This window comes from Podarcis vaucheri (assembly GCF_965113315.1).
Source record: "Podarcis vaucheri genome assembly, chromosome: 13".
Taxonomy (NCBI): Eukaryota; Metazoa; Chordata; class Lepidosauria; order Squamata; family Lacertidae; genus Podarcis; species Podarcis vaucheri.
The window spans coordinates 39,412,976-39,433,628 of NC_138751.1; the positions used below are offsets into that span (position 1 = coordinate 39,412,976).

General features: G+C 48.3%; 1 protein-coding gene across 2 annotated transcripts in view; it reads left to right on the forward strand.

Moving 5' to 3' along the window:
• The first annotated feature begins 5,406 nt into the window (after positions 1-5,406).
• LRRC4B (leucine rich repeat containing 4B) overlaps positions 5,407-20,653 on the forward strand; it is a 148,353-nt gene continuing 133,106 nt past the window's right edge. Inside the window, exon 1 of one of the 2 annotated variants that reach the window (XM_082194371.1) lies at positions 5,407-5,812. The gene's annotated coding sequence lies outside the window, so the exon portion shown is untranslated. Of the gene's footprint in view, positions 5,813-8,788; positions 9,251-20,653 lie in introns of those variants that run through there. The other variant, XM_082194373.1, reaches the window with a different exon arrangement.

The following is a 20,653-nucleotide window of genomic DNA, read 5'->3' on the forward strand; positions in this document are numbered from 1 at the left end:
TAGTGTCTACTATCGCGTTGACCAGGGGTGGGGAACCTCAGGACCCCTGGGGATCCAATGTGGCCCTCCATAACCTTATACCCAGCCCCCAAGACTCTTTCCAAGCCACAGGAAAGCTCTGCTCTGTGCAATGGTTTCGCCAGGCTGGAATGTGCTTCTGAGTGGTGATAATGCCTCTGTAGTTACGAGTTTGTATGTGTGAATCTCTGACATATCTGCAGCTGGAATTTAGCCAGCAGCACAGAGGCCAGAGTCAACTCGAGAGGTCCGGAGGGTGGCAACATGAGAACGGGGCCTTCTCTGCAGTGGCTCCCCGTCTGTTGAATGCTCTCCCCAGGGAAGTTTGCCTGGCACCTTCATTATACACCTTTAGGTGCCAAGCAAAAAATGTTCCTTTTTAACCAGGCCTTTGGTTGATCTGGACACGGGTGGTGCTGTGGGTTAAACCAGAGCCTAGGACTTGCTGATCAGAAGGTTGGCAGTTCGAATCCCCGCGACGGGGTGAGCTCCCGTTGCTTGGTCCCTGCTCCTGCCAACCTAGCAGTTCGAAAGCATGTCAAAGTGCAAGTAGATAAATAGGTACTGCTCTGGTGGGAAGGTAAATGGCATTTCTGTGCACTGTTCTGGTTCGCCAGAAGCGGCTTGGCCAACATGACCCGGAAGCTGTACGCTGGCTCCCTCGGCCAATAAAGCAAGATGAGCACCACAACCCCAGAGTCAGCCAGGGGTCAGGGGTCCCTTTACCTTTTTACCTTGGTTGATCTGATTTTACATCCTATGCCCTTTTAAAATGTGTTTTTTGTGTGTGTGGGGGGCTATTGGATTGTTGCTTTTATTTTTATCAGGTATTTTGTGCTTTTATAACTTGATTTTATTCTGTGAACTGCCCTGAGACCCCCAGGTATAGGGCGGTATATAAATTCAGTAAACAACAACTCATTGCTCCATTTACTTCTTCCTTCGGCTCGAATCACCACTGACATGTGGTCCCCAGAAAGCTATCCATGACAGAATGTGGGATGAAAAGGTTTCCCTGCCCAGTGGTGTACTACACTTACTTTGCTTTCGATCGACAGCAGGATTCCAGGGGGTCTTTCCCAGTCCTGCCAGGAGACGAAAGGGATAGATACTGGACTGTTGTCGTGCAAATCATGAGGCTGCTGAGCTATGGTCCTCCCCTAGGTGATCAATCCAGGCCGTGGAGCCACAAGCTCTTTGGAACGCATTTTGTCATGTCAGAGTGCCATAATGGGATTATATGGCTACTTCGTGAAGATAGGGATACCACCCAAGCGAGCTCATCGTACCTGTCGTGGCTGGTCCATAATTTGTCGAGGCTCCTGGCTTATTGCACAACTGCACACGCTTGCTTGCTTCCCAAAATCTGTTGCAGCTCCTTTCAGCACCTTTCAGAAGGCAGCTCAGCACCTTTTCTGACGATAGGACTGCCTTTCCTTTATCCACAAATGTCACACATTTTTTTCTCTCAACCTAACAGCGTGTCGCACTGTTTAGAGATGTATGATTTCTCGTGGAGGCATGGAAAAATGTGTGCATGTAGCTTCTGGTGAGTAGGGGTCAGAGAGAGAAGGGGGGATTTAAATTTTGGGTGGCCTTAAACATTTTTAATCTTTTGTCAGCAACAACTAACACCGGGGAGCCTCAGGTCATTTGGATTTCTGACCCATTTTTGCCGGGCCTTAGCTCTGGGTGCTAATTTATGCCATGCGTAAGCAGCAGCAGCTACCACTCACACCTCGCTCTGCGTGGGTACCAGTTTTACAGCTGGTGTGTGGAGGTGGTTATATCGAGAACAGCCAGGGGAGGGGTGACCCCGAAAAACCAGCACTTGGTGTGGTGGTCACTGAAGAAGTTTCTGGGATCGAGGCAAAGAGCTGGACAATATAATAGGAGCCTGGAACCGGGCAATGTATCTACTAATAAGGACATTCTTAGGACATGTGAGGGGGTGCGAATGGCGCTGTGGGTTAAACCACAGAGCCTAGGACTTGCCGATCAGAAGGTCGGCGGTTCGAATCCCTGCGACGGGGTGAGCTCCCGTTGCTCGGTCCCTGCTCCTGACAACCTAGCAGTTCGAAAGCACGTCAAAGTGCAAGTAGATAAATAGGTACCGCTCCGGCGGGAAGGTAAACGGCGTTTCCGTGTGCTGCTCTGGTTCGCCAGAAGCGGCTTAGTCATGCTGGCCACATGACCTGGAAGCTGTACACCGGCTCCCTCGGCCAATAAAGCGAGATGAGAGCTGCAACCCCAGAGTCGGTCACGACTGGACCTAGTGGCCAGGGGTCCCTTTACATTTACCTAGACATGTGAGATCATTAGATATCCCTTGACAGAGATGCCAGGGCCTGAACTGGAAATCTTGTTTCCTGAAGGTGGGATGTTGCTGAGTCAGTTTTTCTGGACTGTCTATGTTCGTTCCCCTCTGGGAACCGAAGACATGGAACAACAGCCCCTTTGATAAACAGGCAGAATTAAGACTGTGATTGGCAACTCCTGTGACTGACAGGCAACATAAAGCCTTTGGATGGGTTACTCCCGATATAAACAGAACTAGGAGCCTAGCTGTCTCTCCACACCTGGACAATAGAGCAGAAGGTTTCACCGGTGGCAATTCCAGCTTCAGAAAGTGTTATGTACTGAGTTGAATAGGATCCAAAATGCAGCAGTCTGATTGGTCTGCAGGAGCCACCCAATCCAGCTCCAAGTGGAAGTGAATCCGCAGCCTGACTGGCCTACAGGAGAATCCTGTTATTAGCCAATCACGTGGGGCCCATTGTGTAAATAATGTATATAAAGCAGACACTTTGGGGGAACTTGCATTCCTCACTACTATGAGCTGAATAAAGAGCATGAAATACACACTCGACTCTGAGTATATTTCAGAAAGTGACCTCAGGGAACCTGGATCACAAAACGCATATGGTCTGCATTTATCTACGACTGCCCACAGGCCCTGTCTTGCCAGGAATGGCAAACTGATGGTTCCCACACCGATTTTTGAAGCATTTTTCTAAACTGAACAAATAGTTCATAGAATCATAGAATTGTATAGTTGGAAGGGAACCCTGAGGGTCATCTAGCCCAACCCCCTGCAATGCAGGGATCTCAGCTAAAGCATCCACGGCAGCTGGCCATCCAACCTCTGCTTAAAAACCTTCAAGGAAAGAGACTCCACAACCTCCCGAGGGAGACCTTTCCACTGTTGAACAGCTCTTACCACCAGAAAGTTCCAGATGTTGAGTTGGAATCTCCTTTCTTGTAACTCGAAGCCATGGGTTCGAGTCCTACCTACCAAAGCAGGAGAAAACAAGCTTGTTCCCTCAAATATCCCTTGAGATATTTGAAGATGTTGTTAAGCAAATAACTGCAGAGTGGGATTTAATATCCCCTCTTGGTGTTGAGGTAGGAAGATATGAATTTTATTTTTTCCTCTGCTGAAAGCGATGCTGAGTGGGAATTCTGAGTTATAACCATATGGGGCTGAGGGTGTCCTGGCTTGTGGCTGATAGTAACTTGTTAATGGACCACAAGTGAGATCAACATAGGATCAAGTGTGAAATTGGAAAAGACAAGCTGAGCCCACGGAGGAATTATGGTTGTAGGCTGCTGTTGTTGCAGCAGCAGCGATACAAAGAAGTCATATCACCCATAGAATGGTACTTTTGGAGGGGTGGCTGTCAGTTCCATACTGGTTAGGCCAGAGACAGGGATTTATGGCCTTCCAGATGTTGCTGGACTACAACTCCCATCACCCCTCACCTTGAACACACTGGCTCGGGCTGATGGGAATTAGTAAGTCCGACAATATCTGGAAGGCCACACAGTGGCATAGTGTGGGTTGCCAGTGCCCGGGGCTGCATGGAGAGGGGAGGGAAATGGACGGAGTACATTTGCATTTAACTGCACAATGACGTCCGCGTCACCCAGGAGATTGTAGCCGCAAAGATAAGAAGAGTTGTTGCAGGGTTACTGTACATCTTTTTATTGTAAACAATACTTACTCCTTTTGTCTCAAACTCTCACTCCTTCTCCACCCCACTGCACTGGCACCTTGTTCATTCCAAAGCAGACTCTGACATGACTTTCTGGCGGAGGTGGACACCTTGCGTGGCCCTCCGGCTATTCTTGGACTCCAACTTCCATGGCCAGTGGTCACTGATGATGGGAAATGTAGCCCTACAACATCTGAAGGGCCACAGGGTCTCTGCAGCTTCCTTACAGAAACCGTAAGAGTTCAGATTTAAGGAAGGAAGAGGAAGCCTGTCAGCTTTTTGTTTTCCTGACTCCAAATGACAGCCCAAAGAGCGGTGAGATTAACTAGGAACCACCAATGGGGAACCTGTGACCTTCCCAGATCTTATTGGACTCCAACTCCCATCACCTCCAGACCTTGTGTTCAATGGTCAGGGATCATGGGAGTTGTCATAAAAAAAAAAAAATCAAAAATCTGGCAGGCTACAGGTTCCCTGTCTGTGGTGTAAGGTCAGTTTCTAATCTAGTTCATTCATCTCTTAACGCAAATGACACTTGAGTGCATTTATTATTATTATTTGACTGGCATGATGATGATGCGACTCTGTTTGCTCAACGATGAAAGGGGCGGCGGATGACCTGCTCTTCTCCTCCTATCTGGTCACCCCGCACCATCTCACTGCCCCTTTCGCCGCAGGTCCTGGGATCTATCCAGAGCTGCGCTCCCTCGACATCCTCCTGACCCGCGGATTCCCGGCCCCAACCAACCAACCAACCCGACACACACTTGCAATCTCCATAATTGGGCAGCGGGGGTGAAAGAGAGCGAGAGCCAGCGAGCTGTGAAGAAGGCCTGGAGCAGACAAGCCAAGCCAAACCAAGCCAAGCCAAACCAAACCACAAGCCTCTCCAGGGCGGCCCGATCCGTCTTCCTCCCCAGAAGAATGACCGCTACGTCGATCTGAACGAAGGCGCGGGGTGGCGTCGCGAGGAACTCGCTTTCCAATAAGTGGCCCAACCAAAGCAACGTAGCCATTCCTTTCCCCCCTGCATTTTTGGTAAAAACCAATCAGGGGCGCGCAGGCAGGGAGACCACCTGCTTCTAAGACACGGGGACCAGCTCCGGGGTCTTCCCCACATCAATATTCTGCCCACCACGCCTAATCCTCCCACCTGCCCCCCCTCCCGCCCCAGTTCTCCGCCACCGTCTGCTCTCCCTCGCTGCGCCTTGGCCACCATCACCCTTTTTACGCACGCTCTCTCTTTCTCTCTTTTGCTCGCTCCATCGCTTTCGCTCTTTCCCTAAGTCGCTCCCCGCGTTACCCTCCTTTTCTCTCCCCCCCCCGGTCTCACTCGCTCTCCCCTCCCCCTCCCCGCTTCCTCCCCCCCACCCCTCCTTCCCACTATTAGTATTCCACTCGCGTCCCTGCTCCTCGCAGGAGCGCTTTTGCTGCAGCGCTCCCGACGCCGTTGGTTGGCTGGCTGGCTGGTTGGGTCGGCTTCTTCCTTGGCAGCCGCGTCGGGTCGGAGCCAGGACGAGGGGCTGGGGTGCGCTTGCTCGCTTTGCGTGTGGGTCTTCGCTTGCCGCCGCTCCATCTTCGCCCCCTCCCCAAGGCCTTGGCGGGGCTCCCGTTGGGTCTGATCCGGGATCTGTATGGAGCCCAAACATTAAGGGGACTGGGGGAGAGCCTGCAGCCTCCCCCCGCGCGCCTTTGCCCCCCCCAACTGGGCACGCGGAGGAGAGAGAACAACCAGCTGCGCCAACGTTTCCGGAGAAAAGCGCGCAGGGGATGCTGCCTCCACGACGACCCCCACTTTGGTGAGTGTGTGGATAAAGGGGTGATGAGGATGCCTGGGTGGTGGTGGGGTTTTTGGGTGGTGGGGTGGGGTGGGAGTATGCAGCCCGAATGAAAGGGCGCTCTCATCTATCGAAGGATGGGGAAAGGCTAGATTGGGGCAGGGATTCATTGCGGTTCATACACGATATGGAAGGAGGAAGGGGCGCGCAATTGATTCTTAGGAGGAGTAAGGGGTGAGATTGGGACAGTGATTCAGTGCGGGGGGGAGGTAGGTGGGACTGATAGGACAGGAGCAAAGGTAAGGGGGATGATGGATGGAAGTTGCTATGGAAACGGCACCATCTCCCCCCCCCCGCCGCCAGAAAGATGCTGCTTTGCTATCTCCCCCCCCCCATTGGCCTGGTAGCCTAACCCTCCTCCCACTGTACCCAGCTCTCCCAGGTCCAGTTAGCCCCCAGTTAATCTAACGTTGTCGTCGCCAAAAATACGTCTCGCAAGCTTTCACTTACTATGTCCTCTAAAGAGCCCCCCTCTCAGGTTTAGCCCCCTCCCCTTCATTGCCTGCTCCCATAGCAACACACTTTGCTTTCCCCTCAAGCTGTGCTTATTACTCAGGCCCGATGCCACACCTCCACAATGGGCAGGGTGTGTGAGTGTGTTCCTCTGCTGATGAGCCCCATACATCCCCATCCAGGCCTAGTTCCAATAAATGCGTCTTTCCGCTCTTGCCTCCATTACCTCAGGCCTGCCCACAGTCAGGTTCCCTCTCACCTTATCCTCCGGCTTTCTCTGGAATTGCCTCCCTACTGTCAATAGACCCAACTCCTTTCTTTTCTCTCCTTGAAGCAACCCCCCCTCTGTTTCAGGGCCAAACCCCTCTTCCCTTATGTGTCACAGGGGACTACTTGAAGTCATTCCTGGTCCTCCGTTCCCCCCTTAAACTTACCCACGCCCAAGATTCACGAGACCCACAGATTCCCACAAGAATATTCTGTGCCAACATATTCCTAATGACCTGCCCTCCCACCTTGACAGACTAGGCCTTCCCCAATCCTGCCATGAGGTTTAAGCATCTTGAACCCATGACCTCACTCACATAGTGAGTATATACCCCAAATGAGGCCTACCTGCTTCCCTGTTCGGGGGGGGGGGGGGCTGAGCTCCCCTTCTTATAACACTACCTGGTTTCCCTGCACTGTTGGGTTTAACACCTGCTGAGTTTCCTCCTCCTCTCCAATGATGACCCTTAAATACTTCTTTTGCATAACTCTTATCATGCCAGTCTGAGCTATTTGGTTCCCCTCCCATCTCGGTCCCCACTGGCTTCTGTGTCCCCTCACCCCTTCCCACCCCACCTCATGCGCTTATCTGGGTGCAAATTATTTCATGGATCCTAAACCTCTCTCCCCGGAGGGCTCCGTCAACACCCCTCTGTACCCCAATGGAAGGGAGCATATTGGCTTGTAAGCCCAGCTATCCCCATTCCTTTATTTGTGCTTCTTCCTCTTCCCTCTTCCAGGAGTGCAAGTGGGCTTTCTGCTGCTCTTGTCCGGGGGGTGGGGGGTGGGTAGGATTCTGACCCAAGAAAAAAATGTAGGCTTCCCCCCTCACACTCAACCACGTTCCGTCAGATTGTGGCTCCTCGTGTCCTGCCGTTTGGCATTAAGCACTCAGGCCACGAGGCAAGTCAAACAGACATGTGGCAAAAAATAATAATCTGTGGTTCCGTAGTCTCTTTAATGGCAGCTGTGCGATGCAATCTTTTGATTAAAGCAATGTTTAAAGCAAGTTAATTTTCCAGACATTTCTGTTGTTTTCTGTTCATCGAAGGAGCGAAAGATAAAAAATACGAAAGGGTAAATACTGAGCCTCTCAGATCGTGATGATGTAGGCCCTTCTCCTTTTAAAATAACTAGGTTCTGTGGGCCTGCCTCAGCCCCCTTGAAATCTTCCCCTGCTCCCACCCCATCAGCAAACCCTATGGTTCTGTTCCTATACCCCACAATCTACAATCCGGTCCCTGCTAGTCCTAGCCTTCTTGGGTTGCATTCCCACATTGTACCAATCCACCTTTCGCCTTAAACTATTTAAGCTTGCTGAGACATGGTGTTGTTGTATGGGTGGCCAACCCCCTTCCACAGTGAAACCTCTGTCTTACAAACAGGAGGTGAGGAAGGTCACCTGTGCTACTTCAGAGTGCAGGTAGGAGCTGAATGCTCCTCCATACTGAAAATAATAATAATAAACCCAAGTTCTTCTGTATGTAAAATTAATGGAGAAAGCTAGGCCTGAACCCTTCACCCTGACACCATAGTTTTCTACATGAAGGGACTTACTAATTTGTATGGAGGAGCACCCACTCACATGGGCCGGTACCTGCAGTCTGAAGTGGTACAGTCAAGACACAGGTTTACCTCCACGTTTGTGGGAACTAGGCCTAAGTGTCTAGAAGCCTCAGAACAAGCTGTTTGTTGTCATGGTTACCTTACAGACTGCGAGTGGGATATTGGTGCAAGGGAATTTGAGGGGACTGGAGATAGTGGAATTGCAAACCGATGCCATTAACGTTGTGGGTGGGGGGAGCCTCTACAGAGGTTTTAAGGTTGCTGTAGATGCTTGGACTGAGGAGCGGATATGGAGGTGCTGTTCTGGTTTGTGAGGAGCTGCGGGTGCTAGGATTTGAGGGGTTCATCTGGGGGAAGCGTCACACCCTCTGAGTCTTTCTGGCAGCACAATGCTCCTTTGATGCCTCCCTTTTCTCTTCTGTGCTCAGTTAGCATGTTGGCGACGTGGCCCATTCCATGTGCAATTGTCCCCGCAAACAAATAACCCGGAAGCAGTGGAGGGTTAATTGAAGTGTGGACTCTGAGATTGGTTTTGAGTGACTGCAGTACCAATGAGATTATGATAACAGATTAGAGGATCCTACAGGTGTAGGTAAGAATGAAGCTGCCGAAGTGGAATCCCATAATTGATTGCTTGGGGATGGCTATGTTTTGCAAGCATGGGGTGTGGCGAAATTTTGTATGTGCTTCTGTGTGAGTTGACTGTGAAAGAGGTTAACACAAGGGACATTTCGGGAAATAAAGACACGAGAAGCAGGCTAGGACTTAATTAGGCAGGTGGTGTATCTTACGCAGTACAGTCTGATGTGACTGGCAGGTCTTCCATACTCCTGTTCCCTGGGATTTCTGGGGGGTCGGGGATGGGGAAAAGAGGGTCATGATTGCACACGGCGACTCTCCTTCCTCTTCGGCAGAAGGGAACAGGGAGCTCCGTGTTTGTGCCTTTGTGCATGTGCAAATACGGCAATGGAAGATCAAGGAAGCCGTTTGGCAAAGGTCACATTTGAGAAGGATGCCAGCGCGGTGCATTTGTGCAGAGCACACATCAGTTGCTGCTGAAGACAGGTGGGGAAAGAGGCCTAGGCAGATGTTGCTTTTGCTCCTTAATTTCCGGTAAGTTCATTGTTGACAGGAGAATGTTGGGGACAGGCAGTTGGGGAGGTATCATGAAGCTTTGGGGATTAATCTGTAGTGCAAACAGCTGACTTGTTAACTGCGAATTTATACCATGAGCTTAGGCCTGTACTTGTAAATTTAATTAGATCCCTCAGCTTTGGTGTGTGTGTGAGTGTGTATAATATATATTCAGAGTAAGAATTATATACATATATAAACTCTACATGGCTACAGCTGCCAGAAAAGGTGGCCAAGAAGCTCTGATAGAAACTGTTACCATGGCAATGGGAAGGAAGAGAATGGGGATGGAAGGAAAAGGAATGAGAACCCATTTAGTTTCTGCCCCAGAAGTGTGTTGCCTTCGCTGCCCACCCCCCTCCCAAAATTTTACTCCGATGTACAAAACAGTTCGCATTAGTCTCCGTGGTGGGACTAGGGGAAGAGGGAGGGCAATGTGAATTTCTTTCTCGTAGAAGGTGTGCAGAGGAAACAATCTGCCGCTGCGTGAGTGTGTGCGAAAAAGGACGGAAGTGGAAGGAACCATGTTGTATTTATTCGGTGCAGAAACAGGGAGAAAGTGTGGTGTGTTAAGGAGTGGCAGCCGTATAGGAATGCAGGAAGGTGCCCTCCAACCTTTCTCCAATGAAAAATAGGGACATCCCGTTCCATGATAATAATTTTATTATTTCTACCCCAACCATCTAACTGGGTTGCCCTAGGTTGTTCCACCACATATAGAAACATAATAAAACATCGAACATTTTTAAAAAAAATTTCCCCATACATGGCTGCCTTCAGATGTCTTCTAAAAGTTGTATAGTTACTTATGTCTTTGGCTCGGGGGCGGGGGGGACGCATAACCCTCCAACATTTCTCCTATGTAAATAGGGGCGCCCGAAAGAAAAATGGGACATTCCGGGATCAAATCGGAAACTGGGATGGCTTCTCTAAATCTGGGACTGTCCCTGGAAAACAGGGACACTTGGAGGGTCTGTGGTAGGTCAGGCCACATGTCCATCGGGGGCAGGACTGCCCACATTGACTGACAGCCACTCTCTAAGGCAGAGGCTGTTTCCCATCATCTGCTCCCTGATCCTCTTTAACTGGAAATGGCAGGGAGTGATTCTGGGATCTTCAGAATGCTAAGTTTTTGCTCTCTTATCACTAAGCTGGAGCCCCTTCTCCAAAAGGTGTGACTTGTAGTAGACTGTGAGGATTTGGAAACTAGCCACCCACCTGCAGTTACTGAGACCCCTAGCTAAGCAAATCTCCCCTTAGGGAATGTGGGAGGCTGTGGCTACTAACCCCGATGGCTTTCTGCCTCCGCTGCCAGAGGCTATTATCCTTCTGACTCCAGTTGCTGGACGCTGCAAGAAGGAAGAGTGCTGGTGTGTTTGGGAGCTTTGTTTGGGGCTTTCCGCAGGCACCTAGCTGCACACTGTGAGGACAGGACGATAGACTGTGTCCAATTCTGAGCACCGCAATTTTATCCCTGGAAAATAGGGACCACTTGGAGGGTCTGGAAAAAAGTGACAGTCTGGGAGGAACCATATATGGGTGACACCTGGCTTGAGAGCAGTACATGTGAAAAGGATCTAGGAGTCTTGGTTGACCACAAACTTGACATGAGTCAACAGTGTGACGCAGCAGCTAAAAAAGCCAATGCAATTCTGGGCTGCATCAATAGGAGTATAGCATCTAGATCAAGGGAAGTAATAGTGCCACTGTATTCTGCTCTGGTCAGACCTCACCTGGAGTACTGCGTCCAGTTCTGGGCACCACAATTCAAGAAGGACACTGACAAACTGGAACGTGTCCAGAGGAGGGCAACCAAAATGGTCAAAGGCCTGGAAACGATGCCTTATGAGGAACGGTTAAGGGAGCTGGGCATGTTTAGCCTGGAGAAGAGGAGGTTAAGGGGTGACATGATAGCCATGTTCAAATATATAAAAGGATGTCACATAGAGGAGGGAGAAAAGTTATTTTCTGCTGCTCCAGAGAAGCGGACACGGAGCAATGGAACCAAACTACAAGAAAGAAGATTCCACCTAAACATTAGGAAGAACTTCCTGACAGTAAGAGCTGTTCGACAGTGGAATTTGCTGCCAAGGAGTGTGGTGGAGTCTCCTACCTTGGAGGTCTTTAAGCAGAGGCTTGACAACCATATGTCAGGAGTACTCTGATGGTGTTTCCTGCTTGGCAGGGGGTTGGACTCGATGGCCCTTGTGGTCTCTTCCAACTCTATGATTCTATGATTCTATGATTCTATGTGATCTGTCAGCCTAACCTGAAGGAGCATCTCCACCCCCATCGTTCTACCCGGACACTGAGGTCCAGCACTGAGGGCCTTCTGGCAGTTCCCTCACTGCGAGAAGCCAAGTTACAGGGAACCAGGCAGAGGGCCTTCTCGGTAGTGGCGCCTTCCCTGTGGAACACCCTCATACCAGATGTCAAAGAGAACAACAACTACCAGGCTTTTAGAAGACATCTGAAGGCAGCCCTGTTTCGGGAAGCTTTTAATGTTTGATGTATTATAGTATTTTAATATTCTTTTGGAAGCCGCCCAGAGTGGCTGGGGAAGCCCAGCCAGATGAGCGGGGTATAAATAATAAATTATTATTATTATTATTATTATTATTATTATTATTATTATTATTATTATTATTATCTACCTCTCAGGGTTGTAAGGATGAAGTGAAGGGGGTTAGAACACCATACTTGCGCTCCTTGCAGGAAAGGCAGGAGGATATATGCAATGTCCTAAAACAGTGTTTTTCAACCTTTTTTGGGCAAAGGCACACTTGTTTCATGAAAAAAATCACGAGGCACACCACCACTGTGTGCGGAGAGGGAGATGTCAGAGCCCCGCTGCTCTCTATGGGGAATCGGATGAGAGCAGACCGCCTGTCCGCTCTCATCCGATCCCATCCGATCTGATCCCCACCCAGGATGGATGGAAAATAGGGTGGACACAGTCAGGCGCCCGCGTAGTGGGCGAAAAGTTGACTTTTTTCTTTAAAAAAATCTTTCGAATTTTTCAATTTTTCCCACGGCACACCAGGCAACATCTCGCGGCACACTAGTGTGCAGCGGAACAGTGGTTGAAAAACACTGTCCTAAAAAGCCAAACAAACAGTGACTTTCACAACAGCCTAGCACATGAAAATATAAGAGGGAGGGCTGGGTTGGGCTATATTATTATTAAAGGTAAAGGGTAAAGGGACCCCTGACCATTAGGTCTAGTCGTGACCGACTCTGGGGTTGCGGCACTCATCTCGCTTTACTGGCAGAGGGAGCCGGCGTACAGCTTCCGGGTCATGTGACCAGCATGACTAAGCCGCTTCTGGCAAACCAGAGCAGCGCACGGAAACACCGTTTACCTCCCCGTCGGAGCGGTACCTATTTATCTACTTGCACTTTGACGTGCTTTCGAACTGCTAGGTTGTCAGGAGCAGGGACCGAGCAACGGGAGCTCACCCCGTCGCAGGGATTCGAACCGCCGACCTTCTGATCGGCAAGTCCTAGGCTCTGTGGTTTAACCCACAGCGCCACCCGTGTCTCTGTATTATTATTATTTATTATTATATTTCTGGAAGCAGTTGGAAAAGCTTGCCCTCCTTTATTTCTGCATGCCAGGCTGCTGTGATGACCAGGGGTCTGGAAATTAAGCCTTATGAAGAGCGGTTGAAGGAGCTGGGTAGGTTTAGCCTGGAAAAGAGGAGTCTGGTAGCCATCTTCCAATATCCCCAGGGCTGCTTTGGAGGGTAGGACTCAAACCCATGGCTTCAAGTTACAAGAAAAGGCGTTACGGCTAAACGTACAGGAAAATTTTCCGACAGTAAGAGCTGTTTCACAGTGGAGCAGTCTTCCCTTGGGAAGTTGAGGACTCTCCTTCCCTGGAGATTCTTAAGCAGAGGTTGCTTTCGCTGAGATTCCTGGTTTGCGAGGGGTTGGACTCGATGGCCTTTAGGGTCCCTTCCAACTCTATGATTCTATGACTATGATTCCTGGCCTGATCTGGCAGGGCTGTTCTTACGTTCTTATATGTTCTTCCCAGATGTGTACGTAGCATTTGTGCCATCATGGCAAGGGCGTATTATATCATGGAAATCGTTCTGAACTGAAATGATAACGGTTGCTATCAGGACGCCAGTTGCCTACGAAAGTGACCTGTTTTTTATTCCTTGGACCGTGCAGACCTGGCTCCTGGGAATTGGAAACGTTTCCGCAGGTCTGATTGTTATTCACAGCAAGACTGCCACTTAAGCAATTTGTAACTGGTTGTATTCAATGTTAGTCATACTCACAAGTAGGCCCATTGAAATTAATGGGCGTAGCTAACTGGGGTCATACAGTTCAGCGGGTCTACCTTGAGCAGAACTTGGTTGGATAGAACCCCATAGGAATTTAGAATACATTATAAATTATCATCCCTTCCTGCGATGGGGAGCTGTGGATCAACTTTATGGCAAGATCACCACGTGGAATTTGGGTCTGATTCGGGTCCCTTGATTTTCCTAATGGGTTAGTCATTTTGTAGCACTGGTTTTTTTGGGATGTGTGTGTACATGTGCGTACATTGCATCATCATCATCATCATCATCATTATTACTATTATTTTTATTATTTGAGTTTATATACTGCCCTGTAACCAGAGGTCTCAGAGTGGTTCACAGAAAAGATCACAACATATATAATCAGAATAAAAACAACAACCCAATAACACCCCCCCTGAAAAGAGCCACATTATAAAAGGGTACAGGATGTCCATCAGGTCAACCAAAGGCCTGATTAAAAAGGAAGGTTTTTGCCTGGCACCTAAAGGTGTATAATGAAGGCACCAGGTGAACTTCCCTGGGGAGAGCATTCCACAGACGGGGAGCCACTGCAGAGAAGGCCCCGTTCTTGTGTTGCCTTCTCTCGAGGAGGAAGCACACAAAGAAGGGCCTTAGAAGATGATCTCAGGGTCCGGGTAGGTTCATATGAAGAGAGGTGGTCCTTGAGGTATTGCGGTCCTGGGCTGTTTAAGGCTTTATAGCTCAAAACCAGCACTTTGAATTGGGCCCAGAAACTAATTGGTAGCCAGTGCAGTCGGACCAGGATTGGTGTAATATGCTCAAATCGCCTTGTTCCAGTGAGCAACCTGGCTGCTGAATTCTTCACTAGCTGATGTTTCTGAACCGTCTCCAGAGGCAACCCCATGTATAACGCATTGCAGTAATCTAACCTTGAAGTTACCAGAGCATAGACAACATTACAGTGGTACCTCTGGTTAAGTACTTAATTCGTTCTGGAGGTCCGTTCTTAACCTGAAACCTTTCTTAACCTGAAGCACCACTTTAGCTAATGGGGCCTCCCGCTGCTGCAGCGTCGCCGGAGCACGATTTCTGTTCTCATCCTGAAGCAAAGTTCTTAACCCGAGGTACTATTTCTGGGTTAGCGGAGTCTGTAACCTGAAGCGTATGTAACCCAAGGTACCACTGTAGTTAGGCTATCCCTGTCCAGGTAGGGGCATAGCTGGGCCAACAGCCGAAGCTGATGTAAGGCACTCCGGGCCACTGAGGCCACCTGAGCCTTGAGCAAGTGCCCTGAAAGAAGCATAGTAAACAGAATGATACCACATGGCCAGTGGAATACGCTCCTTTCCTTCTCAGTGGCCACAAGAGGTCACAGGATTTGCAAGTGGTCATTGCAAACTATTAAACCAAAAGTAGCCAGATCATTAGGATCTGTTTGGATCCTGCACAGTTGCCTTTAGAGGACATCAGGGGGCCCTTCCCTCTCCCCAGAAAATAGTTCTAGGAGTTTCCACTTTGTCCCAAGAGATAGAAAGGCCCTTTTCAAATGGCATAGGAATACGTTGGCTGTAGCTGGGACGCTGAGCAATTGCCTTGGCATGGCAACTTGCTTGGCATTTAGAAAGAGCTCCAGTGGTGAAAGGGGTTAGAGCAGGGTTTCCCAAACGTGGGTCTCCAACCATTTTTGGACTACAGTCCCCATCACCCCTGACCACTGGTTCTGCTAGCAATGGAAGATGGGAGTTGTAGTCCAAGAACAGCTGGAAACCCAAGTTTGGTTAAAGATAGTGAGCTGGGTGGCAGAAGGAAGGGTGGCACACAGCTGTTGAGAAGGGACAGGGCAGAAGATGGATGGAGAAGCTTGTGGACTTCCAGATGTTGATGGTGGACTACAACTCCCATTGTCCCTGACCATTGGCCATGCTGGGCTGGGACTGAATGGAGCTGGAGTCTGTCCAATAACATTCTGGAGGGCCACAGGTTACCCATCCCAGACACAGATTAAAGGACAGGAAATTGAATGGCACTAGGGAGCAGGTGGCGCTGTGGGTTAAACCACAGAGCCTAGGACTTGCCGATCAGAAGGTCGGGGGTTCGAATCCCTGCGACGGGGTTTCTGCTCCTGCCAACCTAGCAGTTCGAAAGCACGTCAAAGTGCAAGTAGATAAATAGGTACCGCTCCGGCAGGAAGGTAAACAGCGTTTCCGTGCACTGCTCTGGTTCGCCAGAAGTGGCTTAGTCATGCTGGCCACATGACTTGGAAGCTGTATGCCGGCTCCCTCGGCCGATAAAGCGAGATGAGTGCCGCAACCCCAGAGTCGGCCACGACTGGACCTAATGGTCAGGGGTCCCTTTACCTTTACCTTTACCTTTAGGGAAACTGGAGGATATGTATTGGAGAGGGGAACTGAGCTGTGGAGTGGCATTTTTAGCCCAGAACTGAATTCAGATCCTAGCTCATGCCATGTCATAGACTGCCCTCAAACAAATCCCTCTCTATCTTGGAGTCCACTGAATTTTTTTATTTTATTTTTTTTGTATAACAAGTGCAACAGCTATCTGGGACGGTGGAGGGGGGGGGAGGAACTGGGGGACAAACCATGCAAAAGCTCTTTTGCTTTCTAAAGGAATATTATATTGTTATGCAAATGTATGAGCAGGAATTGATAAATTGGTAGCTAGTGGATAAGGGGCAAGGGGGGAAAATTTAAAATTTAAAAATTGTAAATTGAATATAAGGAATGAACCGTGAATTAGAGATAAATGTGTAATATCAAGCAGCAATGGGGGAAAGTAGGGACACATCTAGGATGAAGAGTGGGAAGTCAACTTTTGGGGAAAATTAAATTTGATGTAATGGAGTATTGATTCTTTAAAAATTTGGAAAACTAATAAATATCATTTGACAAAAAAAAGGAACTGGGGGACAATGCCATTTGCAGGTAGCCCTGAATGAAGCAGAAAATGGAGTAGAGATTTTTTTTGGGGGGGGAGAAACAGGGGGGGCTGCCTCATGTTTTACAAGTTGTTGAAAGCCAGCTGCGTATGATAAAAGAAAGTAGAGGCAGAAGTAAATTTTGCAGCAGCAGAATCTTTGGGGAAATATTGGAGTTTGTGTGTGGACACATTGATTTTCAGAGACTCAGGTTTGAGGGTCAGGGTCAGTGTTTTGCCGTCTTAAAAATAACAAAGCAATCTAATCCCAGCAGCTTCTGTAGTGCGGATGGTTGCAAATATATGTTTGAATCGGAAGGCGTCAGTTCATATTTGTGCAAGTAGGATGGGGATATTTCTCCTCAAACGTGTTTTGGGCTTCAGAGGATTTGGGTGAGGTAGGTGTGTGAGGGTTAAATATGGGGAGGGGGGCAGGAAGGGGGAGGAAAGAACTAAGAAAGAGGAAATGCTGCAGGAAACTGGGTGTGGCAAGAGAAATGGAGGAAGCTGCCTTAAATATATTTGGTCCATTTAGCTGAGCATCGTCTGCCCAGAGCATCAGTGGCTTTCCAGGGTTAGACAGGGGACATTCTGATGCTGGGAGAATGAACTTGAGTCCTTCTGCGTGCAGAGCAGATGATCTACCCCTTAGCTACAGCCTTTCTGGAGAAAAGGATGAGTAAGAAAATGTGTGTGTATGTGTGATGGCAAATGTGAATGGACGTTAGATTGCGAAAAACGAAAGTCGAGGTCTTACGGGGCAAAGTCCCCCCAGCCAATATTTTCTTAATGAGCCCACCTATGATCAAACCTGACACCGTGCATATTTACTCAGAAAAATGAGTCCAAATGAGTTCGGTTAAACTGACGGAATAAACTGTGCAGCTTGCAGACTTAACATATAGAATAAGAGAACAAGAAGCACACGCATTTAGAGAAGATTGGAAAAGGTTTATTGAATATATGGGAAATAACTGCGTACAGCTGAAAACGCTGGCAGTGTTAAGATAAATTCAACAGTGTAAATAGGTTATGTTGGATGTAATAATGGAATACTGAATGGTTTAGTTTCTGTAAAATAAGCGGGGATTTATGATATGTAAAATGAACCATGGAAAGAGAAGAAGGGAAGTCATTGATATCTTAAGGTTGTAAAAATGAGTACTTTAAATTGTAAAACAGAAAATTTAATAAAAATTATATATATATCTCTTCTTCTTTGGCGATCACTTGTAGCCGAGTAAGATTGTCTTCAATAAACACAGTTTTAACAGTGAGTCCGTAAGTGACTGTGGAGGCCAATTCTGGATCCACATGTCCTTCCACAGTGGGGACTTTGGTTTCCGGGTGGGAGTTGATCATGGTGTGGATTTGCCAAGCGTGCCTTCCTCTTAGCATGTTTCACCCTTGCGTCCTGAGCTAGAGTGTCTACAAGCCCATGACACCTTTGGTAAAGGCTGTTCTCCAACTGGAGTGCTCGCACAAGGCCAGTGTTTCCCAATTGTCAGTGTTTATACTACATTTTTTAATATTTGCCTTGAGAGAGTCTTTAAACCTCTTTTGTTGACCACCAGCATTACCCTCTCCATTTTTAAGTTCCGAATAGAGTAGTTGTTTTGGAAGACGATCATCAGGCATCCGCACAACCTGACGAGTCCAATGAAGTTGATGTTGAAGATTCATTACTTCAACAATGGTGATATTTGCTTCTTCCAGTACACTGATATTAGTTTGCCTGCTTCCCCAAGTTTTATATATACAGTCATACCTCGGGTTAAATATGCTTTGAGTTGAGCGCGTTCGAGTTGTGCTCCTCGGCAACCCGGAAGTAACGGAGCGCGTTACTTATGGGTTTTGCCGCTTGCGCATGCGCAGATGCTAAAAATGACATCACACGCATGTGCAGAAGCGGTGGAAAGCGACGCGCGCATGCACAGACGTGCCGCCGCTAGTTACGTTTACCTCTTGATGCGAACGGGGCTCCGGAACGGATCCCGTTCGTATCTAGAGGTACCACTGTATATAAAGACAATGCGACCGTGGTCTTTGGCTGTAAAGCACATTTTTTGACCCAAAGGATTATAACTCCCAGCACCTTTAACAAACTACAGCTCCCAAGGTTCTTTAAATGATTGGGGTGGGTGTGCAGTCATAGTCATTCTAGGCTGAAATGGAGAAAAAGAGTATGCTTGTTTCCATTTACCACAGTTCCTGTACCTGGTAGTAGTCACTCTCAAGTTGATTCTTAGCCTCTCTCCTCGCCTCAGTTTACTGTTTACAAGTCTGGTTTATGGCATCCAAATGGCAGAGAGGAGAGTCGTAGGCCTAGATTAGCAGGGCAGAGAAGGGTAGAACAGAAAGCAGGGATTGGCACCACAGGACTTGTGTAAATGCTGTGGACCTTCATCAGTGTAACTTGGCTCTTAAAAGAAAAGTTTGGGTCTTAAGTTTCAGAGTTAACATCTCTGCAGTGTATTCGTACAGCGCAGTCCTACCCATGCCTACTCAGGTGTAAATCTTATTGAATTCAGCGTGGCTCCCCTCCCCTCTTGTAAACTGGGTTAGGATTTTCAGCCTTAGGCTGTTTGACTCTAATTGCCCTTGCAGATTTATTCATGATATAATAAGGAGTGTTATCAGTGAGCTTCCTTCCCCCTCCTTAATTAGTGAGGTTGTGTTGGCATGTGAGTTCTTCCTTCTCATTGTATTTTGAAACACTATTTCAAAATAAAAGCCCAGGCTAGAAAGGAAACCAAACACAGCCATCGTTTGAGGACCAAACTAAATAATGGAGATAACCGAAGGCACCTGCTCTTTCTTTAAACTTTTGCAAAATAGGAGGGTGATGGCAGGGGCAAGCTTTGGTGTGTTTGTGTGTGTGTATATATAACTATATATATATATATATATATATATATATATATATATATATGCTTTCGTAGATTTCGTAGATTTATATATATAGTTTTTTATACCCAGTATAACATTTTAAGTGCACGAGGTTAAAATAAGGCATGAAAACAATAACAGTTGTTGGTAATATGGTGTCCTGAGCATGGACAAAATTTGGTGCCCCCCCACCAATATTTATTATTTTCACTATAATTCCTCACTTATTTATTATTATTTTGCACCCCCTCCACTCTGTGCCCTGGGCACCTACCTAAATCCAGCGTTGCTGGTGGTTGGTGGGTAGAGCATGAGACTCTTAAGCTTAGGGTCATGGGTTTGAATCCCACTTTGGGCAAAAGGTTCCCGCATTGCAGAGGGTTGGATTAGATGACCCTCCCGGTCCCTTCGAACCCTACAGTTCTATGATCTGGCTTGGGATCATGGGGAGGGGGGCAGGACTTTTTCTCCTCAGTGCCATGTTTCTGATGAAAAGCACCCTCCAGCAACTGTTTGTGCATTAGGGAAATCCAATGTTGTCCTTCATATATCCTTGAACTTCAACACCCATCTGCCCCAGCCAGTGTGGCCAATAGTTAAGGATGATAGGAGTTGTAGTCCACCAACACCTTAAGGGTAATGGGACCCCTGACCATTAGGTCCAGTCGTGGCTGACTCTGGGGTTGTGGTGCTTATCTCACTTTATTGCCTGAGGGAGCCGGCATACAGCTTCCGGGTCATGTGGCCAGCATGACTAAGCCGCTTCTGGCGAACCAGAGCAGCGCACGGAAATGCCATTTACCTTCCCGCTGGAGTGGTACCTATTTATCTACTTGCATTTTGACATGCTCTCGAACTGCTAGGTTGGCAGGAGCAGGGACCGAGCAACGGGAGCTCACCCTGTCGCGGGGATTCGAAGTGCCGACCTTCTGATCGGCAAGTCCTAGGCTCTGTGGTTTAACCCACAGCGCCACCCGCGTCCCCCACCAACACCTTACACCATGTCAAACTGTTTGTCTTTCAAGTCTAGCAGGCAGCGGCTCTCTAGGTTGAGACCTTCCCCCTCACTTGCTACTGGATCCTAGAAAAAAGACCCTGGAGATGCCAGGGTTTGATCCTGACATCTTTTGCATGTGAAACACAGGCCCAAATTACTGAGTTCTGTCCCTTTCCCTCGCTCCATGGTGAAGAGTTGATCTGAATTTCTGTTCAGAAATGCCAATTGCAATTTTGCGTGCCTCCACTTGTCTAAAGTTTGCCGGCCCCGGTTTTATTGTTG